Raw genomic sequence first — 13,527 nt, forward strand, 5'->3', positions numbered from 1 at the left:
GGGAAAGACAATGAAATTATGAATCAATATTACTGCAGGTAAGGGTAAGGTAAGGGTAAGGGTAATTCAAAGTAATTGGCTAATTAAAGGTTTATGAGATGGACTTACATATAGCAATTGAAAGTGTAGAGCCGGACGTCAAGTATAGAACGGAGAGGGACAACCGGAAGTGGAAGGAAATCCGAACGAGGATTGCAGCAATGTGGGAGAGGTAAACATCTGCTTCTAGCACCGCATGACGGAGGTTTCCAGCGCACGTGAAAAGATTTCCAGGTGGCCGAAATTATTCGCAATCTTGCGTCACGTGCAACATGTCGCCGTACGCCCCGACGACCTGAGCCCCTGCGTCATCGATTACGTTTCACCCTGCGCAAAGCATGCTGGTGGGCACTACCAGCTTTATCAGCCTATCAGCCGACGCGATTTCCCCGCTTCTTGCCAACTACAGCAAATATAACCTCGAACCGGTCTTCTCGTGACGTCACATGTTTCGGAACAGAGGGTCGTCTATAGGCAGACAAACCTTACGTGTAACGTCATGGCACCATTATTATTTGCAAACGCATGTCCTCCGATAAACCAGGTCTTGAAGGCGTCCACAAGCTGGGACTGTTTTTCCCTTTCTTCTTCTTTTTTTTCTCTCTAAACACCCTCTATAAACTTGTTTCTGGTTCGGATTATGAATGGGACACTTTCTGTTCTTCGCGCTTTCTTGGCTACTACAGGTTTCCTCGCTCAGTTTAATCCAAGGGTCACTGAATTTAATCCAATGGTCACTCAGTTTAATCCTGTGGTCACTCATTTTAATCCCATGGTCACTGAATTTATTCCTATGATCTATCTATTTAATCCTATGGTCAACGAAATCAATCCACTGGTCAGCCAATTTATTCCGGCCCATATCATTGCATCTGCCGCTACTGGAATCAATATAAGCCAGTAATATATGACTGCTACTGCACGATAAGATGACAAATTGCGAGTACTTCGTCATTTATTACATTGTTGTTGCGTCATGACGTATGACTATGCGGGACTTTGAGCTTTTCATGACTATAACCTACATTATAGACTATAACTGGACTATTTCGGACTACCCTTGTCGGAAATGGTATAATGACATGAGTTATGACTATGCGGGACTTTAATATAGGTTATAGTCATAAAAGCTCATATAGACTATAAGTGGACTATTTCGGGGTAACCTCATTGCAGAGAGTATAATGCCATTGTATATGACTATGGGATTTTATAAGCTTTTCATGACTAAAACCTGCATTGTATACTATGACTGAACTATTCGGACTACTCTTGTTGGAAATTGAATAATGCCATGACTTATGACTATGTGGGATTTTATGAGCTTTTTATGACTATAAGCTGCATATAGACTATGACTGAACTATTTCGCACTATCTTGGTCGGAAATGGTATAATGACATGAATTATGACTATGCAGGATTATGAGCTTCTCATGACTAACCTACATTGTAGGCCGTGACTGGACTATTTCGGACTACCCTTGTCGGGAATGTTATAATGAGATGAATTATGACTATGTGGGACTTTGAGTTTTTCATGACTATAACCTGCATTATAGACTATAACTGAACTATTTTGGACTACCCTTGTCGGATATGTTATAATGAGATGAATTATGACCATGCGAGACTTTATGAGCATTTTATGACTATAACCTACATTATAGACCATAAGCGGACTATTTCGGACCACCCTTGTCGGAAATGGTATAATGACATGAGTTATGACTATGCGGGACTTTATGAGCTTTTCATGATTATAACGTGCATTATAGACTATGACTGGACTGTTTCGGACTACCCTTGTCGGAAATGTTATAATGAGATGAATTATGACTATGCGGGACTTTATGAGCTTCACATGACTATAACCTACATTATAGACTATGACTGCACTATTTCGGACTACCCTTGTCCTAAATGTTATCGCAAGATGAATTATGACTTTGTGGGACTTTATGAGCTTTTCATGATTATAACGTGCATTATAGACTATGACTGTACTATATCAAACTACTCTTGTTGGAAATTGAATATTGTCATGACCTATTGCTGTTTGAGCATTTTGAGCTTTTCATGACTATGCTATAATCTGTTACATGTGCTGTCACTGGACGGTTTCGCACTGCCCTTTTTGGAAATGGTATATAATGTCACGACATCACTATTTGGAATCTGATGATCTTTTCATGACTATGGCCTGTTATGGACAACCATTTGAACTACCCTAACTGCAAATGGTGCAATGATACAGCATGTTAGTGTTGGGGTATTGACGGTTCGATGTATATGCTCCATCAAGCGGAGGACAGCACTGCCATCGTCATAACCGATACCGTAAGATAAGTTATGACCACCGAGGTAACCTGCGGCAATTTCACGACGACAGGCCATGTTGCAGACTTTCAAGTCAGACAGTATATATCGAAATAGCTTCTGTGCAAGCAGTATAATGAGCTGGCGTGCGTGCATGTACTTACATGCTGTTCCTGAGTGGGTATCGGAAGTGGACCTTTAGGTTATGATTATACGGAGCTTCGTCTTTTTCTTCTTCCTACTTTGTCCATTCTTTCTTTTTATTTCCAATCCAGTCCACACGGAGCTTCATGTCCCAATTCAACGCTAAACGATGACCCGCGCCCACGTGGCATAAACTACCAACCCAATATATTTGGAGTGACTATGAGGTGCGGCGCGAAACATTTGTTATCTTAATCTCACAAACACGTTTTTATTTACATGAAACGAAGTAAGCGTTAGGCTCATGTTTATCTGGTGCACTAACGTAAAACACTGAAAAGAAAAGAGAAAGGCTTCGTTCACAAGGTTGCAAGCACTTTCCACATGTCTACACGTTCGAGAGCTTGAGTTATGTAACGGAAGTGATTACGATCAAAAGATGCACAGTCCACGCCATGGATGCTCTCCATGCATCGCTGAGTGGCTTGCAACAAAATGGTACGGCGGTGGTCGCGTACGGTTACTCCAGACGGGGCTGCCAAAATATCTTCTTCCCTTTGGTTAGAAAGGCACGAACATGAAGCTTGAACTTCGCAAACATCTCCTCTATTGCGTTAAAGAAAGGACTGTATGGAGGAAGATACTTTACTGTATGTCCTTTACATAGCTCAGCCATTTGCGCACGCTTGTGAGCTGGGGCGTTGTCCATGAGGATAGCGGCATGCTGACCTGGTTCGGACTCCGATATAGAGCGTGAAAGTTCCTCCTAAAATTCATTACAGGTAACGTGCGTTACCCTCTCCATTACTGCCCACCAGCTGCACGCCATTGCAGGACATGCAAGCCACTATGTTAACATTGGAGTCTTTGGAACTTGTGGTCTTCTTAACTGCTGGTGTGCCCTTTTTTGATCTCCCGTAGCCACGACTGCACCAGATATTGAAGTTAGTTTCGTCTACGTAGTATCGTAGCGTTGGCGGCCCCTCCGACTGCAGTCACATATCGCATAGTTCCGCCGTGCGCATTTGACGTCGTCTCTGTTTCGGTCCGCCGGTTGAAGTGTTAGCTGCTTCAGGCTGTAACAATGACCGTCTAGGAGGCGGTCAATTGTTGCCAAACTGATCTCTAGGTTTGGCATACGCTCTATAAGCTTTCGCTTTAACTACTGCAGTGTGTACGCAGCATGTGTGTTAAAAAGGTCGGTCAATATGTTTACCACTTCAGGGCCAAACTTCTTCTCAGATCCTCTTCTTGGTTTTGGTGTGTCTCTATCCGTGCGCACAATGGAGCGAGCAGTTCCCAACGTGTTAGCAGTCGATGTCAAGTCGCCGCCTCGCCTGTGGCAGTCGAGAAGACGTTCCCTGTCCTGCTGCGATACTGTTGCATATTTTCTCAGAGGGTCGTTGGGGTCTCTACCCGGACGCCCTCGCCGGTTGCCTCCTCCTTCCCGTTCAATTTCGTTGCTCATATCAACCGCGTATGCACTACGAATGCGGTTCAAAATCAGCTCACGAATAGCCGTTGTCTGGTGTGTCGACTGCTTCAGCAGAGCGCGTGCTCTCGACATCGTCTGCTCACCAGTACTTTCCGAGGCCCGTCGAAAGTGAAGTTAGAAAGGTCTATTCAGATAAGGAAGTCGCGTGTTAAAATGTCTGCCATGAAAAACTGTACTGCGATAATAAAAAGGCAGACGTACTCAAATGTCGTGAATATGAGACACTTCTGTCGAGAGCAGACGATGTCGAGAGCACGCGCTCTCAAGCGCAAGCGCTTCTGCTTCGCTGAAGCAGACGACACACCAGAGAACGGCGCTACGGTCGCCGCGTGGACAGTGCCGTTGTCTTGTGTGTCGTCTGCTTCAGCGAAGCGCTTCCTCTCGACATTATCCAATTTCCAACAAGGTAGTCCGAAATAGTTCAGTCATATTATACAATGCAGACTTATTCACGAAAAGCTCATGAAATCCCACATAGACAGAGATCATGGTACTCTGCAACGAGGTTACTCTGAAATATTCCAGTTAAAGTCTATAATGTAGGTTGTACTCATGACAAACCCATAAAGTCACGCATAGTCATAATTCATATACCATTTCCGACAAGGGTAGTCCAAAATAGTCCACGTGTGGTCTATAATGTAGGTTATAATCATGAAAGGCTCATAAAGTCCTGCATAGTCATAGTTCATCTCATTACAACATTTCCGTCAAGGGTAGCCCAAAATAGTCCACGTATAGTCTATAATGCAGGTTATAGTCATGAAAAACTCATAAAGTCCCGCATAGTCATAATTCATCTCATTATAACATTTCCGACAAGGGTAGTCCGAAATAGTCCAGTCATAGTCTATAATGCACGTTATAATAATGAAAAGATCATAAAGTCCCGCATAGTCATAACTCATGTCATTATACCATTTCCGACAAGGGCGGTCCGAAATAGTCCACTTATGGTCTATAATGTAGGTTATAGTTATAGAATACTCATAAAGTCCCGCATAGTCATAATTCATCTCATTATAGCATATCCGACAAGGGTAGTCCAAAATAGTCCAGTTTATAGTGTATGATGCAGATTATAGTCATGAAAAACTCATAAAGTCCCGCATAGTCATAATTCATCTCATTATAACATTTCCGACAAGGGTAGTCCAAAATAGTCCAGTTATGGCCTATAATGTAGGTTATAGTCATGAGAAGCTCATAATCCCGCATACTCATAGTTCATGTCATTATACCATTTCCGACCAAGATAGTTCGAAATAGTTCAGTCATAGTCTATAATGCACGTTATAATCATGAAAAGTTCAAAGTCCCACAAAGTCATAATTCATCTTACTATAACGTTTAGGACAAGGGTAGTCCGAAATAGTCCAGTCATAGTCCATAATGTAGGTTATAGTCATGTAAAGCTCATAAGGTCCCACATAGTCATAATTCATCTCATTATAACATTTCCGACAAGGGTAGTCCGAAGTAGTCCAGTTATAGTCTATAATGTAGGTTAAAGTCATGAAAAGCTCATGAAGTCTTGCATAGTCATAATTCATGCCATTATACCAGTTCCGACAAGAGTAGTCCGAGATAGTTCAGTCATAGCCTATATGCAGCTTATAGTCATAAAAAGCTAATAAAATCCCGCATAGTCATGAGTCATGGCATAATTTCAATATCCAACAAGTGTAGTCCGAATAGTTCAGTCATAGTATACAATGCAGGTTTTAGTCATGAAAAGCTTATAAAATCCCACATAGTCATATATCATGGCATTATACTCTCTACAATGAGGTTACCCCGAGATAGTCCAGTTATAGTCTATAATATAGGTTATAGTCATAAAAAGCTCATAAAGTCCCGCATAGTCATAACTCATGTCATTATACCATTTCCGACAAGGGTAGTCCGAAATAGTCCAGTTATAGTCTATAATGTAGGTTATAGTCATGAAAAGCTCAAAGTCCCGCATAAAGGTGCAATGATATAGACCGGATTAAATTGGCTGACCAGTGGATTAATTTCGTTGACCATAGGATTAAATTCAGTGACCATGGGATTAAAATGAGTTACCACAGGATTAAATTGAGTGACCACTGGATTAAATTGAGCGAGAAAACCTGTAGATTTACTTTTGGTAGCCTTGAAAGGAGCGTCAGTGACCCGAACTGGGCTACGCGTTCTTCTTCACAGAGATAGGGAACTAAGACTAGAGGTCGGATTTGGTGCGCGTCCCATGCGATTCGCTTATTTCCCTGTGTGACCTTCAGTACGCAGCCATCCGTTGGGTATGGACACTGTTTGCAGGCGAGTTTCTCCCGCCAAACTACAGCGGAGCTGCGCAGTTTGCGAGAAACGCTGAGAAGTGTCGTGACATAACAGAAGGGCATCGGTGGTGGTGGTGGTGGGTGGTGATAGGGCTTGCCATTGTCGGCCTCACGTATGTGGGCAACGTCACGACTGACGCCCTGCGGGAATGTGCGTCCTGGGCCGACTTCTAAGGGAACTGTGCCGACATATGTCTGAAAGCGTCTGAGGAAAACCCAGGAAAAACCCCAGACAGCACAGCCGGCACCGGGCCGGCCGTGCACGCGCGAGGAATGATGGCTGGCGGAGACAATGAGCTAGCATTCCTGCTGTGCCTTTTGCTAAGTACGGCACTCTTGGATGCTTGTACATCTGATCGCCGCTTCAAGCATCCAGTTTTCTCTCTGTGGGCAGACACAGCAGCGCGAAAAGGCTACTTGAATATGTCAACGTGAAACTGCACATCATTGCATTGCATACTGACTGCATACATTACGAAGCTTGCACGTCGTGCTCACTGATGCGTCAGCAGAGCCGTCTTCTCCCTGAATCAAAGACATAATTGATTAGTTTCACAATCAAGATAACCCTATATTGTTTCACGATATAAGGATAGTTTGCTTCGAACCTACTGGAGTTGGATCCACTTGCTTTGGGCAGCATCCTCCCCCGCGTTTCTCGCAATGCAACGTAGATTGGCCATTGAAAGCGACTACTTACTTCTTCTCTTCATAAGAAAATGCGGGAATACTTACGAGTGAGGTGACACGCCACAAGTCACGCACGCAGTGCACGCAGTGGTGCAGTCACGCTCCAGGGACGGAATACGATCCCCCTGAATACATGCATGTTCACGCAATAAAAATGAGTGCAGAACAGAATCCTTGTGCGTGAGACTTTCAATCTCGCGGGTCAGAAAAGCTGCTTCCCCTGGGCTGCTTGTCCGTGACATCACGTCTTCTGCCGGATAGGAAGGCCACGTGTATGTTCACCGCCAGGCCCAGTTACTTGTCTACTGCAAGCACACATTACAAGAGGCACATGAGAAGAAAAAAGAGAAAAGAAAAGCAAGTACTGAAACAATTGCTTTGCAACAACACGTGATGAAGTCAATGAAGACCCATGAACAAGGGAAGGAAAAGACGGGTGCATCATGTCAGCACCTAAAGAATGTGGTTCACTCACCTCAGTTCTCCATATTCCGGACAGCGCTCACAACGGAAACAGGCAAACATAAACAAAGGTATAATATTCATACATGTTCTAGGTGGTGATTCACCATAGACACGGTTATCTGTCAGAACGACCTATTGATTGGCCATTATGTGAAGATTAGGAAGCCATGCCAGCTGCATGTGGGCGAGAAAGTCAATGATATCACAACCTTCTCAAATCTAAACTGGCATCTAACTCTTTTTTCTTCTTCTTAAATTGTTGACCCAGTTCACTTTCTAAAATGTATCTGCAACAACTGGCTCAACCAAAGGAATGATAAAATTTAATGACATTGGTAATGAAATCGATGTTGAGGGAGCATCATTTAGTGCACTGTTTAATTACTACGCGCTTGCAAGAAACAGCGTAGAAAAAAAAAAACGCTCTTGGGTTGACACTGGCTGGCTGGACACTGAATTGTCCGAGGTTTAAGATTTCCACCCCCTTTGTAGCCGAAACATGCATGTTTGTTATCACTGCTGTTCTTCATGCATCAGTAATTCGACAAGTTCTGCATTAGCAAAAGAGAGTAATCAGAATTAACTTCTCTCGTAGAATAATCTGAAGGGGACATTGAGCGTCATTGCTCAATGCATTCTGGAGGACAATAGGTGTTCAACTCTGGACATTGGGGAACTATTGCTTCGACACGTTCTACCTGTATCACGCTGTTGAACGACTACACCAATCTGCTGAAGACATAGTTGCACAGGGAGAAGCAGCAAGCAACTACTCAAAAAGAGACGGCAAAACACTACAAGGCGAATAGTAATCGTGCCGTTTGATCAGAACACTCTACGGGTGCCACATTCATATCGTAATCAATGTTGCATCCAGAAACAGATGCACCTGTAATTGTGCGCCTTAAAGTACAACGTTTGCACGTATTTCGAATTAGGTTGCTATCAGACGGTTTTAGAACTGTTCTAGACGAAGTATTAAAAAAAGCTACACAATTCTAAACCAGCAGTAAAGGTGTTCAACTCACCTTCGTTCGTGCTCTCATATACTCGTAACCAAAGAACAAAGAAGCTGTAAGTGGGCTCAGGGCCGCTGTGTACGCAGTTATTCAGTAAGTTATGAGCAAAAATGCTGCTGTACACGCTGGTTCACATCGAGAAAACGGGTGAATTCGTTTTCAAAATCGCATCTCTGCCACAGAGCCACAGGAAGCGGACGCCATGTTGTATTCCCGTCGGATGAGATGTGGTGATGTCACGGAGACGTATGACGGAGCTACGGAGCGGCCTTCTCTTAGGTGGCTATTATTTCGTTGTTGGTCTCGACCGGTCGTTCTCGATGGCAGATGATTCTAGGCAGGAATTAAAAAGTGCTCCGCTGACTTGATGTCACCGCTCGCGAGGAGCAGCTGGCGGGCGAGATGGCCGCCGCTGCGCGCATTCTTGTACGCTAATTTTCTCAGGAAATTCGCACTTCCCAAAGGAAATATTTTGCGAGACTCTTCTTCTGCTTTTTAAGTGTGAGTGACTCTTCCTTCAGGTTCATATAACGGTGCTGCAAGTGCTTTCCCCGCTCCTTTAAAAGGAGACTCCGGGACAATTCGAAATTCTTATAATGACAGTGTAAATAAGTTCGGAAGATTCCTCAGAAATGAGAAGCAAAGTGGTTCGGCAGTCGGGGACTCGTTTGTTGCCAAAAGAGCCCTGTAGCTTATATCGAAACCGAAACTCCTGAAGTCTCCCATTCCGGCCTCTTATACCCTGCGTGACGTCACAGGTAGTCTCGCGCGGGCCATCCGCTATCCTAGTTTCGGGTTCGTACTTGGTCACTTGTTCGTGCGACACGGATGACGAGACATCTGTTTTCTCGATTTCGTTGCGAAGTGCGCGTCACCGGAACCCACAGAAAGGTGCACGCGAAGAATACCGGTCAGATGAAGCCCAGTGTTGCTGGACCACCCTTCTGTGGAGCAGCGCCGAAGGAAAGGAACATGTTCATTCAAAGGAAAATGTTCGTCTGTGCCATATGGGGACGAAAAATTGTGTCAATTGAAACATCATACGGATTCATGTCACGTCACTTGATGTCACTTGACGTCAAGACGTGACATGATCACCTCAAGACGTGACGTGACACGTTTTTGATCCGGAGTCTTCCCAGACAGAATACCATCTCCTACGGACGTCCGAAATAGATCCCAATGTCCATATCCGAAAACTGACCTCCGTGGGACTCTCCTCGGATATTTATGGAAGGATATCCGTAGCCGTATATCCGCAGGAGGTCCTGTTGCGGCCGTTTCACGGATTGTCCGAATCAGCTCCGTGATGGGATGCTGTACGGATCATGTATTTGAAGAGAGAGAGAAACGCGGGACGATGTAGCACTGCGGAAATTCGGCTTTCCATGAACCAACTCACTTTCTCAAGCCACATGAGTAAGAAACAGAGACATTACCTCTACGTCGACTTCATACGCCAAACAATTTCTCATTTCGCCGTTGTTTGTGCATGCAAACGAATTAAACTTAGACAGCTCACCCTTCATTTCGACTCACAGGCGAACAGGGCTCTCGAATGTGTAGAAGCTCGCGAGAACACCAATGTACAGTGTCTGTTCCCTGTTTGGAAGTGAATGCAATTTCATTTCCATGGCATTTCGGCTGAGTGGCTCAATCTCTTGTTGCTGTTTCTTCTTTCTTTTCTTTTTTATTTTTTTATTTATTTATTCTTTTTTTAAACGCTGCGCTGATTTTCCCTCATGGGAAGCAAAGCGGAGCAACAGAAAGTGAAACGACCGGCGACGGTGGCAGACGTTAAAAAAAATGGCGGAAACACGCTTTATATTTTACTACAAAGCGTATACTGACTTCTGAAAAATAAAAAAGTAACACGCGCTCGAGATACACGCTACATCCCAGAGAGCTCCTGTTTCTGTCCGTATCTCCTGGTTATGTCCGTAAAGTGCACGTTCGTAGGAAGTTCGAAGCCCGGCCAAGTGGATCTCCGTAGTATCTCCACTGGAGAAATTTCATTATTATGCGGATATCCGTATCTCCGTGAAAGTATATCCGATGGACATCCGTAGGACAGAATTTTCTGACGTTTCGGTCGGGTCTCGGTGCGCCGAGCAGGCCGAAAAAACACTTTCATTTTTTTTTCGTGCGGTATGTTCTGCAACGAATAAAAGAAGCTCCTGCGAAACATCAGTGGACGCAGGCGAGCTGCAGCACGTGCGACAGGACTGTTTTGCACACCTGTACTCTTGGAAAGCGGGAAATGAGGGAAGGAGGAGAGCTGTGACACCTATAACACACAGTACAGGGGAGGGAGGCCTCTGTTTCTTCAGCTATAGACACATGTCGGGAATGATGATGGTACGGGGTTATAGAAATTATCAAAAACAAACACCTACTACAGGTCGGGGATGGTACGGGTAAAAGATGAAAGACGCATATGCTGTGATCATGTGAGGTACATTTCTTTGTAATAGAAGCAAAGTAAAAGTTGAAAGTTACGACTTCGCTTTTTGTTTTTTGGCTTTGTGTCGCCCCAATATGCAGTTCTTGCACTGTCCGCCAAGGTGCGATAGCTCACGCCATGCTTCACCGCAAATCCGAAAGCGGATGTTAAAGTGTCGTTCGCTTTCCTTGTACGTATATCTAAAACAAATACGGCGCTCCGTTGGTTGAAATTTTGCAGAATTGGCGTCCAAAGGCAACTCAGTTAAACACACCCCTAATCTCGATGTTCGTCGACACTACCCCACTGACCAGCGGCATAGAGAGGGAGTAGAGTCACTAAATAAGCTACGCGAAGCGTAGCTTATTTAGTGACTCTAGATGGGAGTTGCCTCAGGACAGAAGCCGCCGATATTTCGAACAGCAACCAGCGGCATGGTAGCCAAGGTCGTGCTGAAGACTGGGAGGTGGTGGGTTCGAATCCTTCAGATCGATGTAAGCGGCGGAGGCAAGAGATGGAGCGGTGGATGCGGGCTAGATCACGCTTGTCTCATCCTACAGCTGGCAATACAAGCGGTGGAGGGAGGCAAATAGGAGGGGGTCCCTCATGTACTGGAGAGGGGCCCCTTGATAACGCGGTCCGCCCCCTGGTGTGCCGTGTCTTTGAACGCGCTCGGCCTATCAAACGGTCGTCGGGCAGCATCGCTAATGGTGCTGTTTTCCGGAAGACTTTTTCCTAAAATCCTAATACCGACTGTGTTGTCTGAGGTTTCTTCAGGGTTTTCCAACACGAATGTCGGCACATTTGCCACAAAGTCGGCTGGCACCACCACTGTCGCCCACCCCTTCCTGCTGTCCTTATCTGTCCACGTCTGTACGCCGTTCATAGCCACAGTTGCTTCGCGGCGCTAACACGAAACGAAAAAAAAACTACCATACTGTCCCTTTAAAATTGATACGTACACTGAACGGTGAGTGGCCTTGCAGGTCGGCGCCGTGGCTTAGTTGGTTAAAGCGCCTGTCTAGTAAACAGGAGATCGTGGGTTCGAATCCCACCGGTGCCTTTTGTAGACGCACACGGGAGGTTATTTTTGATTCCGCAAAATTACTACGCATAGGGAACGGTGAGTGGCCTGCTGTGGGCGCCGTTATTTTTTCCACCTGGCAATACCATTTATCTACAGATATTAAAATAAGCTATGACTGTACAAGGCTATTGAGTCATGGATGATGCATCCGAATACACAGGATACCAAAAATGCCGGATACACAACACACAGATTACACAGATCACACATAGAGAGTAATAATTTACATACAGGTCAGCAATTTACAAACTTTCGAACCACGGGGTTGCTTCCAGCTGCTGCATGCAACATATCTTCAGCTGCGTTATTTCGACTTTAAAATACCGCACGGGCACCACGAATGGCTGTTCGCTTCTGACTACCATACACAGCTTCCAGATGCAATACATCAACATGATAATACAAAATCGAAACGTAACATATAACACGTAACAATACACTATCAACACGATAATATCGTAGCGAACCTCTTCATCCATATGTAAGGGTAGAAATCTTATTGTGTCCGGGCTCAGCGAAAGGTGTTTATTCAACACTTTAATCTGTATATCGTTCCAGAAAAAGTATGCTCCCATACAATCAAGAAAAATGTGCTCAACGGTTTCACGGACTTGGAGAAACCTGCAGCTGGCAAAGCACGGGACATATATGCCTTTCTATTCCAACCATGCTTTCAAAAGAGCGTCGATGTATGAAGCTTAAAAAGAATGTTTTCAGATTCAGCTCATCTGCATGTTTTAACCCTGTGTAAGACGTCCATTCTAGGCTACCCAGACGAAATTTGTCTGTAGGTTGTCACGAGAAACAAGGTGTCTATTAAATGGGCTGCCAACATTTTCTTTGAAAGAGAAAATAGCTACTCTAACGTGAATCTAACTTTAAAAGAGCTGATGCTGTCTGCGATCTCCTTGTCAAACCCCTTCAACTGCAAGCCGTTCGTAGAAGCCAAAATATACGAGGGATGTTCAAGTCAAGTCAAGTCAAGTGTACAAATGGCTCGCGCTACTTCTTTTTCGTCATTTTCACATGCGACAGGCCTTTGTGTTCACCACGTGGTGGTCCAAAGTTTGTGCAAAGCAGAAGACACGTGCTGGACAAGATGGCCGACAACGAGGTGAGCGCGCACATCGAACAGCGAATTGTCATGAACTTTCTCGTGAATAAAGGCGTAAAGTCGTCTGAAATTCACAGAAGACTTCAGGCTCAGTATGGCCACGATACGCTTAGCCGCAGCAAAGTGTTTGAGTGGTGCATACGGTTCCGAGACGGCCGTACATCAGTGCAGGACGATCCCGACCGGGGCGGCTCAGAGCCCAGTGTCAGAGTTCATGAGAGCATCCAAGTTTTCCACAGTTTTCTGGGACAAGGCTGGCGTTGTTCATGTTGATTTTCTGCCCAGTGGTACCACCATCATTAGTGCATATTACTGGTTCTCAGGGATGTGCATAAGGCGCTGAAGCAAAAGCGGCCGGGCCTCATCACCAAAGGAGTCCTCCTCCTACA

The 13,527-nt window shown here is 44.8% G+C and overlaps 1 non-coding gene across 1 annotated transcript; it reads left to right on the top strand.

Annotated features, from left to right (window-relative positions):
• Positions 1-11,926: 11,926 nt before the first annotated feature.
• Positions 11,927-12,000, top strand: Trnat-agu (transfer RNA threonine (anticodon AGU)). The gene has a single exon. It is a non-coding gene; the product is annotated as a tRNA-Thr (tRNA).
• The last annotated feature ends 1,527 nt before the right edge of the window (positions 12,001-13,527 follow it).

Source organism: Ornithodoros turicata, chromosome 2 (assembly GCF_037126465.1).
Source record: "Ornithodoros turicata isolate Travis chromosome 2, ASM3712646v1, whole genome shotgun sequence".
In the NCBI taxonomy this organism is placed as follows: domain Eukaryota; kingdom Metazoa; phylum Arthropoda; class Arachnida; order Ixodida; family Argasidae; genus Ornithodoros; species Ornithodoros turicata.